This window comes from Podarcis cretensis, assembly GCF_951804945.1.
Source record: "Podarcis cretensis genome assembly, chromosome: 16".
NCBI classification, from domain to species: Eukaryota; Metazoa; Chordata; class Lepidosauria; order Squamata; family Lacertidae; genus Podarcis; species Podarcis cretensis.
Genome location: NC_137186.1, coordinates 29,090,259 through 29,107,259, shown reverse-complemented (window position 1 = coordinate 29,107,259; position 17,001 = coordinate 29,090,259). Strand labels below are relative to the sequence as shown.

The 17,001-nt window shown below is 45.2% G+C and overlaps 1 long non-coding RNA gene and 1 gene segment (V, D, J or C); both read right to left on the bottom strand.

Moving 5' to 3' along the window:
- Nucleotides 1–277: 277 nt before the first annotated feature.
- Nucleotides 278–822, bottom strand: LOC307205049 (immunoglobulin lambda variable 2-8-like). The segment is given in 2 exons: nucleotides 741–822; nucleotides 278–597 (listed from the first exon to the last, which is right to left on the bottom strand).
- A 12,625-nt stretch (nucleotides 823–13,447) lies between these two features.
- LOC307205081 lies at nucleotides 13,448–15,925 on the bottom strand. The gene is made up of 3 exons (XR_013833845.1): nucleotides 15,826–15,925; nucleotides 15,100–15,454; nucleotides 13,448–13,860 (listed from the first exon to the last, which is right to left on the bottom strand). It is a non-coding gene; the product is annotated as an uncharacterized lncRNA (long non-coding RNA).
- Nucleotides 15,926–17,001: the final 1,076 nt, after the last annotated feature.

The following is a 17,001-nucleotide window of genomic DNA, read 5'->3' as shown; positions in this document are numbered from 1 at the left end:
CCAAGGGTGATTGTTTAGGACCTTCCATTCCCTGTCTAGACCCAGAGAAATGGGCTGGAACAGCAGACGGTCTGGTGCTGGCGGTGCACACGGATTCAGAATGAGTGCTTGATAAATGGCAGGCTTCTCTGAACCTCCCTGCAGAAACTGTTCAAGGATGCATACTCAATAAACCATTCACTATGCAAGCAAACAGAGGCTACAATAAAGGAATTCAGATTCTGTTGACGTACATAGAGAGCAAAGGAGAGAAGGTTTTTGTCTCACTTCCCCGTCTGAATGAAGCACTGTGTCACTGACTCCCAGTCCACACAGAACAGTAATAAGCAGCTTCATCTTCCAGAAGGGCCCCCGTGATGGTCAGGGACATCACATTCCCGGATCTAGAACCAGAGAAACGCGCTGGAACGTCAGACGGCCGGGTGCTGGTGGAGCGCATCATCAATCGCGGTTTACTCTCAGGTTTCTTCTGCACCCAAAAAGGGTAGTTGCTGTCACCGATGTTTCCACTGTCAAACCTGCAAGACATGGTGACCGTCCCACCTGGTGCCACAAATTCAGGGTCCTTCAAAGTCTGTAGCTGCTGGACACTGGGACCTGGAAGGAAGCAAGGCAGGGAACTGCTCAGCACATTAATCAACATCAAACATTGTGCAAAGTGCAGGGTTTTAAAGAACAGAAGGCGTCTGCTTTTATTTCCACTCAGATTTGTCCCCATTCACCCAATGAATTTCCCTCACCAATGATGGAGATCAGGAATGTGACGAGAAACAAGGCCATGATGGCAAAAACTGCTGGGCTAGATTTTCTAAAGCAAAAGGAGATCCCATTGGCCTCGGCCCCATCCCTCTTAAATCCCCGCAGGTCAGGGGAGCAGCCCCTTCATGCAAATATCTAGCTCCTTAACTACTGTAGAGGACTAACATAAAAAGCAGCTGTCAACTCCTGGTCATGCTGTGTTCAGGGAGCTGAAACTGGCAAGCTGGATTCAGCGTTTAAGCTTAGAAGGTGGTATGGTTTGGGGGTTCTTTTGCATTATTTTATTTTATAGGTCCCCACTTACACACAGTGGCAGGAAGCCTCCTTTTCTTCATGGTATAAATCCTGGGATGGACTAGTCTGTGTTTAGTCCAAGGCATTAAAAAGCATCCTGGCCTGATTGCAGGAATGGATCTGCAGCAAACATTTCAGCTCATGCCAACTCTGGGATACAATGGCTGCTTTTGCTAAAAAAATAATTCCCTGGACCAAGGGGTCAGGATGGGGAGCAACCCTTGAATTCAGTGAAGATGTTAAGGTTCAACACCTAATTCTGATTTATAAAGTTTTGTTTTGTTTTTTGTTTTGTTTTGTTTTGTTTTTTGTCCCAGTGATAGCACTGGTTGGAATATATGAAGCCCTAGTACAGAAAGCTTGGCACCATGTTCTAATCCACTGAGCCTCTTGGGCTTGCTGATCAGAAGGTCGGCGGTTTGAATCCCCATGACGGAGTGAGCTCCCTTTGCTCTGCCCCAGCTCCTGCCAACCTAGCACTTTGAAAGCACACCAGTGCAAGTAGATAAATAGCTTTCGTCACGGTGTCCTGTTGTGCCAGAAGCGGTTTAGTCCTGCTGGCCACATGACCTGGAAGCATGTATATGGACAAATGCTGTCTCCCTCATCCTGAAAGCGAGATGCGTGCCGCAATCCCATAGTCGCCAAAGTGTTCTCAACAGTTTAGAGTGCATTTTCCAAAGTAGCCCAACACTCAACGACCCGGAAGCTGTATGCTGGCTCCCTTGGCCAATAAAGCGAGATGAGTGCCACAACCCGAGAGTTGGCCACAACTGGACCTAACGGTCAGGGGTCCCTTTACCTTTACCTTTAATGCAGGATTTTAAAACACAGTGATGGTACAGACATCATTGAAACTTTGAAAGGCAGTTCAGATTCTGTTGATGCACCAAGGGAGCAAAGGAGAAGTTTTTGTCTCACTTCCCCGTCTGAATGAAGCACTGTGTCACTGACTCCCAGTCCACACGCAACAGTAATAAGCAGCTTCATCTTCCAGAAGGGCCCCCGTGATGGTCAGGGACATCACATTCCCCGATCGAGAGCCAGAGAAACGGGCTGGAACGTCAGACGGTCGGGTGCTGGTGGTGTAGATCAGTGTCCGGGGTTTACTCCCAGGTTTTTTCTGTGCCCACCAAGGGTAGTTGCCATCACCGATGTTTCCACTGTCAAACCTGCAAGACATGGTGACCGTCCCACCTGGTGCCACAAATTCTGGGTCCTTCAAAGTCTGTAACTGCTGGACACTGGGACCTGGAAGGAAGCAAGGCAGGGAACTGCTTAGCACATTAATCTACATCAAACATTTTGCTTCATATCAGATTTGTTTCCCATCCACCCAATGAATCTCCCTCACCAATGATGGACACCAGGATTGTGAAGAGGAGCAAGCCCCAGGTCATTATGAGGAAATCTACGGATTGGGTTTTTTGAAAGAAATGAGAGATTCCATTGGCATCTGCCCCACCTCTCTTAAATCCCCAGAGGTCAGGGGAGCAGCCCCTTCATGCAAATGGGTAGCTCCTTAACTACTGTGTCTCGATCTTGAAGGACTTGCACAGAACAAGCAGCAGCCATCTGTTGGTCATGGTATCAGGAAGCTGGGAATCTGAGAAGTAAAGATCTGGATTCAGGGAAATCTTTCGCAGATTCAGTTTTCCTTCTTTTCCTTTTCTCTTAGAGTACCTTCCTTGCATACAGCCATACTTAGATTAGAATCCCTCACAATCGAATCCACCATCCAGTCAAATAGGAATCCAAGTCAGAATGTTGCTACTGCCATTTTTAACCATTTCCCCCAACTTTCCACTCTCTGCATGACGCACCCACAGGGCTTCCCCAATCCAATTCTCCCCCCTCCTGCAGTGTGAAAAGGCTCTGGTTCACAGCAGCAAATTCTGCTGGTCTTTTTCTGTTGCTGATCTAGGGCAAATCTAATTTATTCATATAAACAATATCTCTATGACACCCCATGACTGAAGTTCTCTAGGCAGCGTGCATGAAAATATCTAAAATACAGATATAAATAATAAAGAGGCACTTACAATATAAAACATTGCACAGCACAATTTAAGCAATAACTGAACTGTGGAGAGAATTTTGAAGCAAACCAATACTTACGACTCAATACTTAGGACTAGATAGGTAAAGAAAAAGCGGTTTATATGTGTTGTATATGCAACATAACACTGGGCCACCAGATGACGCTGTGGAGCTCTGTTTTCCTCCACCTGTTTTCTCTGTTTAGGTATACAACCTATTTATCGGAAACGCTTCCTTGATGTGTCTCCATCCAGCCAAAGTTGAAAGTGCAACAGTGACACCTACTGGGTGCCCAGGGGTGATGGTTTAGGACCTTCCATTCCCTGATCTAGACCCAGAGAAATGGGCTGGAACGGCAGACTGTCTGGTGCCGGCGGTGCTCACTGGTTCAGAATGAGTGCTTGATAAATGGCAGGCTTCTCTGAACCACCCTGCAGAAACTGTGCAAGGATGCATGCTCGATAAGCCATTCACTATGCAAACAAACAGAGGCTACAGCAGTGAGTTTAGGTTCTGTTGATGTACACAGGGAGCAAAGGAGAGGAGGTTTTTGTCTCACTTCCCCATCTGAATGAAGCATAGTGCCAGTGACTTGCAGTCCACACAGCACAGTAATAAACAGCTTCATCTTCCAGAAGGGCCCCCGTGATGGTCAGGGACATCATATTCCCTGAGCTAGACCCAGATAAACGTGTTGGAACATCAGGTGGTCTGTTCCTGGTGGTGTACATCATCAGTCAATGTTTACTCTCAGGTTTTTTCTGCACCCACATAGGCTGGTTGCTGTCACTGATGCTCCCACTGTCCAGTCTGCAAGACATGGTGACCGTCCCACCCGGAGCCACAAGTTCTGTAGCTGCTGGACACTGGGACCTGGAAGGGAACAAGGCATTTCACTGCTTGGCAGTTTAATTTACTATGTAGCATCACCAAATGTTCTGCAAGCTGTAGGGATTTAGAGCGCAGAGGATGCATGTATTTGCTTCAAGGAAAATGTATCCCATCCAAAAAGTGAATTCCCCTTACCAATGATGGACAGCAGGATTGAGAAGAGAAGCATAATGGGGAAATCTGCTGGGCTAGTTTTCTCTGAAGCAAAAGAAGATCTCATTGACATCTGAAAACCATCTGTTAAATCCCCAGAGGTCAAGGGAGGAGCCCCTTTCATGCAAATGTGTAACTCCTTAACTATGGTCTCTAGATGCTGGAGGACTAGCTCAGAAAAAGCAACTGCAGTCTTGCTGACTGTGATATGCTCAGATACCTAGGAATCTGAGGAGTGGGAATCTGAATTCAGGGACTAAGTTTTCATTTTAGAGCTCTTTCCTTGTGTACAGCAACAGGCAAACTTGTATTTCTCTTTCCAGCACCCCCTTGCCCTGCCAATCTCATATAAATCATTGGGGTGGTCTAGTTTCTGCTTAGCCCAAGGCATTTGCAGAATGAATCTGAGACAAAAGAACTCAGGTCACACCATCTCTGAAATGTCTCCTGAGTTAGCTAAAAACAAAACTGGGACCAGAAGATCAGGCTCAGTTCATTAATGCATTGAATTCTGTCAGAGTTTAGCCCCCAAACCTGTTTTTGTTCCTAGGGTAGCACCAGAAAATATGAAGCCATGGGGGGAAACATATTTTGAACTTATTTAGACTGCATTTGCCTAAGGAACCGTATGTAGCCCAACGTTAGGGAGAACATCTACCAGGGCAAGTGTCCTTCAACCTTGGCGCCTTGGCTTTGAGAGCAGAGAACGGGTTTGCAGCATGGAAGATGGAGACATGGATCCAGGTCAGGGAAGAAGCAGAAGAGCTGAGGGGTGTTCTCTTCCAGTAACACCGTAGACCCCTTTTGCTGTAGAGTAACACACACACAAACAGTGCCTCTCCTTGTCACTGACAAATCTCCTTTAGAGAAGCAGGCTACTGAGAGCAAATCAGATTCTGAGCTGCCTTCAACATCACCTCCTGAGATGGTGTGACACCAAGGTTGCCACCAACAGACCTCAGAACCTCAACCCCCTTGGGTTGGGCTTCCCTGGGCTTCCCTGGTCCTGGGACTCTGGCTGCTTTCTGCTCTAAGAGAAGTAAATGACCTAATCTTGAAAAGGAAGGTGCGGGGAATGTGTCGCTTGTTGGATCAATGTCTCAGACCAAAGAAAGTAAGAAGATCCTGCTCGGTCACACCAATGACTCATCTAGTATAACCTCCTGTTCTCACAGTGGTCAGAACCAAACTCTGTATCTGATTCCCTTGCACACCTGTGTTCATTGTAACTGTGCCTTGCTTGGGCACCACTCTAATTTACGAATTAAAGTCTTGGGCAGGAGTGTCAGCTTGCCCCCATGACCATTGGTGCACAGAGCCATAGGTGCCATGCAATGTGCCCTGGTGCCAAAATTTGAGGGTGCCTGGCCCCTGGAGAATTTTGTGGGTGATTAGGCACCCAGGGGCCCAGGGAGTTGGCACCTATGTTATTGGGAATCAACCTACAGGCAGTTTGATTTCTCCAACTGGTAGTGAGGACTAGGACAGGATTCAATACCTTGGTTCTCAAACTTAATCCATTCCAGGAGCCCTTTGGACTCCAATTGGCTGCAGGAGCTTCCTGCCCTCAATTAGAAGTCGCATCAGATGTTTGGCTTCTGAAAAATGTTTGCAAACTGGAACACTTGCTTCCGGGTTTGTGGTGTCTGGGAGCTGATTTGTTCAGCAACTAAGCTGTTTTGGAACCAAGGTTTGACTGTACTGGCAAATTCAGGTTGCACAATGAATGGTGGCTTGGAGTTCATGTCCAACCAACCAACTTCCTCCAAACATCAGAATTTCATGCAATGAGGAAGTTGATGAGAAAATGCACTGGGAAATGTGTTAAAGCATGTTTTTGCAGCACAATATAATACAACCTTCCTGCAAACATAATAGAATGAATGATCAATAAACAGTAGATATTGCTGAACCTTCCTGAAGAAATTGTGGAAGAACAGGTTGCCTGAAAAAAGCCCCAGCCTTTCTTTGGGAACTCATTCACTACAGGAAAATCAAACAAACAGAGGTTCAGATTTTGTTCATGTGCAGAGAGAGCAAAGCAGAGGAGGTTTTTGTCTCACTTCCTCATCTGAATGAAGCACCGTGTCACTGACTCCCAGCCCACGCACAACAGTAATAAACAGCTTCATCTTCCAGAAGGGCCCCCGTGATGGTCAGGGACATCACATTCCCAGATCTAGAACCAGAGAAACGAGCTGGAACATCAGACGGTCTGACGCTGGTGTCATGGATAAGTGTCCAGGGTTTACTCTCGGGCTTTTTCTGTACCCATGAAGGGTAGTTGCTATCAGCGATTACACTGTCGAGCCTGCAAGATATGGTGACTGTCCCAGCTGGAGCCACAAATTCTGGGTCCTTCAAAGTCTGTAACTGCTCGACACTGGGACCTGGAAGGAAGCAAGGAAAAGAATCAGTAGGTTAATTTAAAGTGGACAACACAAAATACTTTGCAAAGTGCAGGGTTTGGGAGGATAGGTTATGCTGCTCTCTGCCTCATATCAGATTTCTTTTCCCATCCACCCAATGAATCTCCCTCACCAATGATGGACACCAGGATTGTGAAGAGGAGCAAGCCCCAGGCCATTATGAGGAAATCTATGGACTGGGTTTTTCTAAAGAGAAAAGAGATCCCATTGGCATCTGCCCACCCTCTCTTAAATCCCCAGAGGTCAGGGGAGCAGCCCCTTCATGCAAATGGGTAGCTCCTTAACTACTGTGTCCAGATGTTGATGGACTGCACAGAAAAAGCAGCAGCCCTCTGCTGGTCATGGTATCAGGGCACTGGGAATCTGAGAAGGACCTGGATTCGGAGAAAATAATAATAATAACAATAATTTTATTATTCATATCCCGCCCACCTGGCTGGGTTTCCCCAGCCACTCTGGGCGGCTACCAACAGAACACTAAAAACAGAATAAAACTTCAAACATTAAAAGCTTCCTTAAACAGGGCTGCCTTCAGATGTCTTCTAAAAGTCAGATAGTTGTTTATCTCCTTGACATCTGATGGGAGGGCATTCTACAGGGTGGGTGCCACTACTGAAAAGGACCTCTGCCTGGTTCCCTGTAACCTCACTTCTCACAATGAGGGACCCGCCAGGAGGCCCTCGGAGCTGGACCTCAGTGTCTGGGCTGAACAATGGGGGTGGAGACGCTCCTTCAGGTATACTGGGCTGAGGCCGTTTAGGGCTTTAAAGGTCAACACCAACACTTTGAACTGTACTCGGAAACATACTGAGACCCTATGTAGGTCTTTCAGGACCAGGATAATATGGTATCAGCGGCCACTCCCAGGCAGCAGTCTGGCTGCCGCATTCTTGATTAGTTGTATTTTCCAGGTCACCTTCAAAGGTAGCCTCACGTAGAGTGCATTGCAGTAGCCCAAGAAGGAGATAACCAGAGCATGCACCACTGGGGCGAGACAGTCTGTGGGCAGGTTGGGTCTCAGTCTGCGTACCAGATGGAGCCAGCACACAGCTGCCCTGGACACAGAATTGACCTGCGCCTCCATGGACAGCTGTGAGTCCAAAATAACTCCCAGGCTGCATACCTGGTCCTTCAGTGGCACAATTACCCCATTCAGGACCAGGAAGTCCTCCACACCTGCCTGCCCCTGTCCCCCCAAAACAGTACTTCTGTCTTGTCAAGATTCAGCCTCAATCTGTTAGCTGCCATCCATCCTCCAACCGCCTCCAGAAACTCATACAGGACCTTCACCGCCTTCACTGGTTCTGATTTTTTAAAAAAGGTAGAGCAGAGATTCACAATTTCATTTTTTCTTTCTTTTTCCCCCTTTTTCTTTTAAGGACCTTCCTTGCATACAGCCATACGTAGATTAGAATTCCTCACAATGGAATCTCCCATCCAGTCAAATAGGAATCCAAGTCAAAATGTTACCAGCTGCCACTGCCATTTTTGCCAATTCTCCCAACCTTCCACTTTCTGCATGACGCACCCACAGGGCTTCCCCAATTCAATTCTCACCCCTCCTACAGTGTGAAAAGGCTCTGGTTCACAGCAGCAAATTCTGCTGCTCGTTTTCTGTCATTGATTTAGGACTGCTCTAATTTAATCATATAAACGTTATCTCTATGCCACCCCATGACTGAACCTCACTAGGCAGCGTGCATAAAAAATTCTAAAATACAAACATAAACAATAAAGAGACACTTACAATATAATACATTGCACAGCACGGTTTACACAATAACTGAGCCGCAGAGAGAATTTTGAAGCAGACTGATATCTAGGACTCAGCAAGATAGGGAAAGAATAAGCGTTGCATATGCAATATAACATTGTGCTGCCAAATGGTGATGTGGAGCCCCGTTTTCCTCCACCTCTTCTCTCTGTTTAGATATACAACACATTTATCTGAAACATTTCCTTGACGTGTCTCCATCCAGCCAAAGTTGAAAGCGCAACAGTGACACCTAATGGATGCCCAGGGGTGATGGTTTAGGACCTTCCATTCCCTGATCTAGACCCAGAGAAATGGGCTGGAACTGCAGGTGGTCTGCTGCCGGCGGTGCACACAGGTTCAGAATGAGTGCTTGATAAATAGCAGGCTTCGCTGAACCTCCCTGCAGAAACGGTGCAAGGATGCATGGTCAGTAAACCCTTCACTATGCAAACAAACAGAGGCTACAGCAGGGAGTTCAGATTCTGTTGATGCACAAAGGGAGCAAAGGAGAAGTTTTTGTCTCACTTCCCCGTCTGAATGAAGCACTGTGCCACTGATTCGCAGTCCACACAGCACAGTAATAAGCAGCTTCATCTTCCAGAAGGGCCCCCGTGATGGTCAGGGACATCACATTCCCCGATCGAGAGCCAGAGAAACGGGCTGGAACGTCAGATGGTCGGGTGCTAGTGGTATAGATCAGCATCCAGGGTTTACTCTCAGGTTTCTTCTGTACCCACAAAGGGTAGTTGCCATCACCAATGTTTCCACCGTCAAACCTGCAAGACATGGTAACCGTCCCACCTGGTGCCACAAATTCTATGTCCTTCAAAGTCTGTAACTGCTGGACACTGGGACCTGGAAGGAAGCAGGGCAAAGAATCCGTAGGTTAATTTAAAGTGGACAACACCAAATACTTTGCAAAGTGCAGGGCTTGGGAGGGCAGCTTATGCCTCTCTCTGCTTCATATCAGATTTTTTTCCCATCCTCCCAATGAATCTCCCTCACCGATGATGGATGCCAGGATTGTGAAGCGGAGCAAGCCCCAGGCCATTATGAGGAAATCTGCTGAGCAAATTTAAAGCCAAAGGATATCCTAATAGCCTCTGCCCAATCTCTTTTAAATCCCCAGAGGTCAAGGGAGCAGCCCCTTCATGCAAATGTCTAACTCTTTAACTACTGTCTATAGATGCTGGAGGACTGGCACAGAAAATGCAGCTGCAAACTGCTGGTCATGGTATGCTCAGGTACCTGGGATACATAGATAAAAGGATCTGGGTCCAGAGGCTTGGGTGAGCCGAGAGAATGGTTTGGGGCAGAGGTCCTTCCTTGCATTCAGCCAGTCTGGGCAGACTCGGATTCTTCTTTCTGCTGTCCAGCTTGCTTGCCCTTCCAGTCAAATAAAAATCCCTTGGTGGGTTAGTTAGTCTGTACTTAGTCTAGGAGGGCATTCAGAAAACCCTGGCATGGTTCATTGAATGGATCTACAATAAAGAAACATTTCATGCAGGGCCAGCCTGGTGGTAACAACTCTCCTTTGAGTTACTGAGTACTGCCTTGGTGGTAATAAGTATGAGTATTGACCTATAAAGCCATACACAGCTCAGGTCCTCAATAGTTTAAGGATCACCTCTCCCCATATGAACCTACCCAGAACCTCTGTGTATCATCTGAGGCCCTTCTCTATGTCCCCCAACCTGGAGTGATTTGGAGGGTGGCAACATGAGAACGGGCCTTTTCTGTGGTGGCTCCCTGACTGTAGAATGCTCTCCCCAGAGAGGCTCACCTGGTGCCATCATTATTTTTTAAAAAAAATGTTTTTATTAAGCAATTTCAACACAACAAATTATCAAATCATATAATCACATACATCATTTCCCCCTTTTTTTTCCCACCCACCCTTCTATCCCTCTCCCCCCCCCCAACCAGGGACTTCCCTCAGCTCCTATCTCTGATTTCTCTGCACATATTATAAAATTATACATATCCTTGCATTGTCTATCTATCATGTTATCAACCAATAAATTTGCGTATGTTTATTCAAAACCTGCCAAGGAGTCCAGTTCATTTTGTTGTCTTTTTAGAACATTTGTAAAAAGTTCCCATTCTTCCTTAAAGTCATAGTTGTCCTTGTCCCGCAGTTTGTATGTCAATTTAGCCAGTTCTTCATAGCTCATCAATTTTTCTTACCACTGGTCTTTCATTGGGATTTCCTCGTTCTTCCATCCTTGTGCTATCAAGACTCTTGCCACTGTTGTAGCATACATAAATAGATTCTTTTTTTTTCTTGGCAGGTCTTGTCCTACCATCCCTAACAAAAATTCTTCTGGTTTTTTTACAAATGTCATTTTACACATTTTTTTTCAATTCATTGTATATCATTTCCCAAAATGTTTTAACTTCCCTACATTCCCACCACATGTGGTAAAAAGTCCCTTTTTTTAGTTTACATTCCTCTTTACCCAGGCCTATGGTTATTAAATAATCTACAGCTTGTGAAAATGTGGGGAAGAGGAATATTAGCAACTATTTTATTATTAGGCCGTCTGTCAGTATGCATTTTATTATTATTATTTATTACTGATGTTCCATCCACCGAGATGCCCACTGTCTCTCTGGAGGTCTGGTGTGGAAGCAGTGGTACCTTGGTTCTTGAACGGCTTGGCTCCTGAACAAATCGGCTCTCAAATGCCACAAACCTGGAAGTAAGTGTTCTGGTTTGTGAACGGTTTTTGGAAGCTGAACATCCAACACAACTTCCACTTGACTGCAGGAAGCTCCTGCAGCAAATCAGAAGCTGCACCATGGTTTTCGAATGGTTTCAGGAGTCAAACGGACTCCCGGAATGTGGAAGACACAAGATTTGCCCACCCTGGAAGAATGGCAGATGCAAGTGATAGACTACATGGAGATGGCAGAAATGACTGGCAGAATCCGAGACCTGGGAGAAGAGTCGGTGGAAGAGGACTGGAAGAAGTTTAAAGACTATTTGCACAAATATTGTAAAATGTTTGAATGTTAAAAAGATGTTGGATATAAAGACAATATGGCATTAGTGACGTAGTCAAAAGGAGTATGCAAAAAAGTGTGAAAAAGAAAGGGGGAAAAGATCAGAGTAATGTTATGTCAAATGTATATTAAGTGGTATAAGGGACTAAGCTATAAAAATTAGGTAAAAAACGATGTGGAAAGAGAAGAAAAATTGGAGACATAATAGGTTGAAACTTATAATTATAAACAAGGTTTGAAAGAGGGTCAGAATTTGCTGAACTTGATTGTGTAAAGGGGAACACAAAAAAGGGAGATGTGAGGAAGTCAAGAAAGAGGGTTATAGAACTATGAAGTTAAAAAATTGGATTTCTTTTTTGCTTCTTTTAAATGTTTTTATTGGGGGTTTTTTCTTTTTCTTTTTTGATATATCTGTTTTTGTTGTATGTCTGTCTCACTTATGTTTCTGTTTTGTAAAATCTCAATAAATATCTATTAAAAAAAAAAAAACGGACTCCCGGAATGGATTAAGTTCGAGAACCAAGGTACCACTGTTGCAATGTTTCTAAGCAGTACACCTCCACCTACGCTCAACCTTCATCTTCCTATATGCAGAAAAATGTAAGGCTGTCATCATGCTGCAGTTTGCATGGCTGCCAATAGGTGGCCAAGCCAACTCTGGTGTGATGACAGAATGGCAGGCAAGTGAGTGAGCAAGCAGAGCAGGTGGCAGGTAGCTTAACAGAGTCTGGGAGGCACTTGAGGAAGCGGTTTGCCAAACCACTCTCCAAAGCACCTCCCTCTCTCCTTTGAAATGAGGAGTGGATGAGGTGAGCTGTGAGAGGAGGAGAAAGGAAAAGTTTTGGTGAGCCATGGGAGGATAACTGATGGGTCAAATGAGGTGTAAAGGGAGGGGTGGTCATGTGTGGAGGAAGTGGGGTGGGCAGGGGTAGGGATGTCATAAATTCTACTCATTGATCCAGAGCAGATTCCAACACATGGTTAGCAGAGTAAAAACTTAAACACATTGCAGAATTCCCAAAAAATAGTCCAGAGGCAATTAATATTTCATCAAGATATCGATTCCATAAAACACATTTTGTTGCACTGTGCAAAATATGAGCAAGCCAGGGCTGAACTGATACTACCCCTGCTGGTACCTTTCCCAGGAAAATCAGAGGCTCACTATGTCAGGTTCCTATTGGAAGACCGGACAAATGCTAGAATATTAGCAATGGCAAAGTTTTTATTGGTGGTTGCAAGAACCAATGATCCCTATAGTCTGAACAAAATGCTTGTTTAACCTGGAGGTAGGCTGTATGAATTGTGTATTGCTTTGTAACAATTTGCTGGGTCTCTGGACCATAATAAAGATTGTTGTTGTTGTATTTCATCCAGCAGAGCTTTACAGCTACTGAAGGCAAATGCGCATAATGGTCACAAATCCAATACATTCAGGATTGGCACTGTTCATAAGAAATCCAGTTGCAGCAGACTTAACATAAACTTACAATAACTTATAATAAGACTAAAATTTAACACTACATACAGAACACCACACCAGAAGGAAAAGAGATAGCATGAGAAAGGTGAAACCCAGGCTCCTTCTGGCCTTATTATTATAGTCAGCGTGACCTTGACTGAAGAGTAACAGAACCAGTTTAAGCCACCTGTATTCCGCTTCTCTGAAGGAATAACCCAAACATCACGAACCTTCTGCTTGTTTCACACAGAGAAGCTTCCAGAACCCTCTTGAATGAATCAGAATAGGAAAGATTTCTACACATCAGATCAATCCTTTCTGTACCAAGAAATGCAAACTGACGGGAACGGGGTGAGCTGGGACAACAGTCCCTAGTCTTTGTAAATAAGCACAAGTATTTCAAAATATCCATAAACCTCCAATGAACTTCTTCCAAGGGGAGCCAAACTTGTGGAAGCACTACAGTCCTGCAACTTCTTGTCTTTTGGAGAAATAGGGTGAGCATGGCAACAGTTCCAGACGCTCAACCATTGCATTGAAACAGGTTCCTTCCCTCTAGTGACCACAGGCTCCGCTTGAACCACAACATTTTCAGCAATAATATTTCTGTTTTAATGCAGCAGAGATCTGTGGTTATGACTCTTAACGCAAGTCAGGAGCGATTGTGCAGCTTCTATCCTGCGGCAGCTCATTGCAAGCAATGCTGGGTTTCTGCAAAGAGGTTTTTGCCTCACTTCCCCAGGGACTGCATCGCCGTGCATACTTGTTGTTGCCGTCATAAGACAAACAGTAATAATCAGCCTCGTCTTCTGGTTGCAGGTTGGAGATGGTTAAGGTGGCCGTGTTGGAAGGTTTGTTGACAGAACCTGAGAGCCGCTCTGATGTTCCAGAGCTTCTGGTGCTAAACCAGTAGATCAGGATTTTGGGGGCACTGCCAGGCTTCTGTTCATACCAGGCGACATTGTAGGTGCCAATGTTTCCACTGCTCCTCTGACAGTAGATGCTGGCAGTTTCTCCAAGGGATGCCGACATGGAGGGTGGCTGAGTTAGGGAGAACTGAGAAACGGTCCCTAGAAGAAAAGCAAAGAGGGAGGCTATTGCTGGCGAGAATTGTGTTCCATCAAAGTGAGAGGAAGGAGAGAAAAACTTGTGGAAGAGCAGTGTTATTATTATTGGTAGTTATTATTATTGTTTCACACACACACACCATTTGTTAAAAACACCCCTCAAAGTGGTTTACAAGAATAATGGGGAGGGGGGGACCAAAATGATCCTTTAAACAACTATCTAAAACATTCCCCCCCCAAAAATAATCAGAATCAGAGATAAGCTAAAGGCATGTTAAAACACATGCCACATTCTACATACCTGAGTAAGCCGGTCTAAACTAAAAGGTTCTTAGCACAAGGGAATACAGGGAAGGCTTCTGCCTGGGTGTCAATAGGCAGGGAATTCCCAAGTGTGGGGGCTGCTACACTAAAATATTGATTTCTTACCAATGCAGAGTGAGTATTATGTGGCGCCCGTAATGGTGCCAGTTCCACAGATCGGAGCGGTTGAGTGGGCATATATAGCGTAAGGAGATCTTGCAGGTAAACTGGTCCCAAGTGGTTAATATTGTCAGATCACTTCTCAAAAGTTGATGATTAGGAGAGAAAAGGAGATGGAGATGGAGATGGAGATGGAGATGGAGATGGAGATGGAGATGGAGATGGAGATGGAGATGGAGATGGAGATGGAGATGGAGATGGAGGAGATGGGGATGGAGATGGAGATGGAGGAGATGGGGATGGAGATGGAGATGCCTCCTGCTCAAACCCAGTCAAACCCAGCCTAGTATTATCTACCCCAGGGACAGCCAATGGGGTGCTTTCCCGATGTCATTAGACTCCAGCTTCCATCAGCCCCAGCCATAAGGGACAGCGATCAGGGAGTATAGGAGCAGTAGTCCAACAACATGTTCAAGGTGTCATGTTGACTACCCATGGTCTATCCTGAACACCAGCAGCAGCCTTTTCCAGCCTTATCAGGAGATGCTGGGGATTGAGCCTAGACCTTGTGAAGGTGTTGTACCGCTGAGCTAGAACCCATATCCCCCATCAAGAGAAAGCAGAGGGTTACCAATGCTTTGTAAATTAATACAGTAAATTAATACATTAATTAATACAAATTAATCCTCAACGTGGCTTTTGGTAGCAAGTGGGCAGCACCTGCTGAAGTTTGGCATGAATTGTCCCACAAGCCCTTAAGAGAACAAGGTCAGCTCTTACGTCTACCAGCTGCAAGCAATACCAAGTAGAGCTAATCACCTAAAGGAAGGTTTTTGTCTCACTTCCGCATCAGCTTGTACCATTGTGCGCGTGCTGCTGTCTTCAGCTTGACAGTAATAGTCAGCTTCATCTTCTGCTCGGACGTTGGAGATGGTTAAGGTGACAGAATTGGCCGAGGTGTCATAAGAACCAGAGAATCGCCCTGGGATCCCCGACACTCTCTCTTCATCCTTGTATATTAGCAGTATTGGAGAGCTGCTGGGTTTCTGTTGGTACCAGTGATTCCACTTGCTTCTTATACCCCCACTGCTTCTCGTACAAGAGATCCTGACTGTTTCTCCCATGGAGGCCGAGACGAAGGGCAGCTGAGTCATCGTGAACTGCGCCTCACAACCTGGAGGAAGGAGAAGAAGAAGAGTTTGGATTTGATATCCCGCCTTTCACTCCCTTTAAGGAGTCTCAAAGCGGCTAACAAACACTCTGTGAGGTGAGTGGGGCTGAGAGACTTCAGAGAAGTGTGACTGGCCCAAGGTCACCCAGCAGCTGCATGTGGAGGAGCGGAGACGCAAACCCGGTTCCCCAGATTATGAGACTACCGCTCTTAACCACTACACCACACTGGCTCTCCACTGGAACCAAAAACGGTAGCAAAAAAATTAAGTGGAAATGGAGGATCAGAAAGTGAATACCCTGGCATAAATAGGGGCGGGGAGGAGAAACTAGGGGAATATATTTAATAAAATATGTTTAAATCTTCCCTCCTACCCCAGCAACAGCATGCGAGAAATAGGAAGAGTTTCAAGAGCCGAGCCATGGTGAGGAATTCACAGCTTCCTGGGACAAAGGGGTTTCTAGCTGGAGGAATTAGGCAATCCCCTTTTCAATGCAAGAAAGCGTCCCTGCATGCAAATACCCTTGAAGCTCATTGGCTGCTCCAGGCAGCTGGTTTCCTTCTGTGTCAATAAAGGGATGTCGCTAAGCACTGTGCAGAACTTTAAAAGGATCATTTATGTCCAGGAATGACCCAATGGCTCAACGTTGGCTCCCTCTGGTTTAGGCTATGATGCCAGCTCGCTAATTTGCCTGGTTGCTTTTTCAATATACTGAATGGAATTTGAAGGACATTGTGGCAAACAGCCTGATCGTAGATATATCGTCTTATCTATTTACAAGCTGCACTTTAAGAATATACCGTATTTTTTGCTCTGTAAGACTCCCTTTTTTCTCCTAAAAAGTAAGGGGAAATGTGTGTGCATCTTATGGAGCGAATGCAGGCTGCGCAGCTATCCCAGAAGCCAGAACAGCAAGAGGGATTGCTGCTTTCACTGCACAGCGATCCCTCTTGCTGTTCTGGCTTCTGAGATTCAGATTTTTTTTTTCTTGTTTTCCTCCTCCAAAAACTAGTTGCGTCTTGTGGTCTGGTGCGTCTTATAGGGTGAAGAATACGGTATATTAAGGCAGCTAGCAACACAAAAACAATACAATAAAATAAAATAAATAAATACCTGTAATAATAATAATGATAAAGAATGTCAGTAAAAGATCAACACATACTAGTTGGTTAAAGAGGGGGCAAATCATATTGGAAAGGACTGCCTAACAAGTACAATATTAGAAAGAAAGCAGGGTATAATGGGCTAGTCCTATTCCAAGTGGATCTATTAAATACACATGGCTTCCTTAGGTTCATTCATTTCAGTGGGTTTACTCTGAGTAGGAACTTAGTTCACAGAGTTTAAAGCACTCACATTTGATTTGTTTTTCAGTTATATTTGAAGTTTTGAAAATAAAATAGGAAAGTCATAATATGAATGGATAAATTATAATTTTGCTGGCTATTCTCTAATGCTTGTAAATTTTCTCCTGAGTCCTGACAGCCTGTGAGGTTTCCCTCAAGATTTCATTCACCACAAGAGGAACTTAGGCTAATGGAGGCAGTTT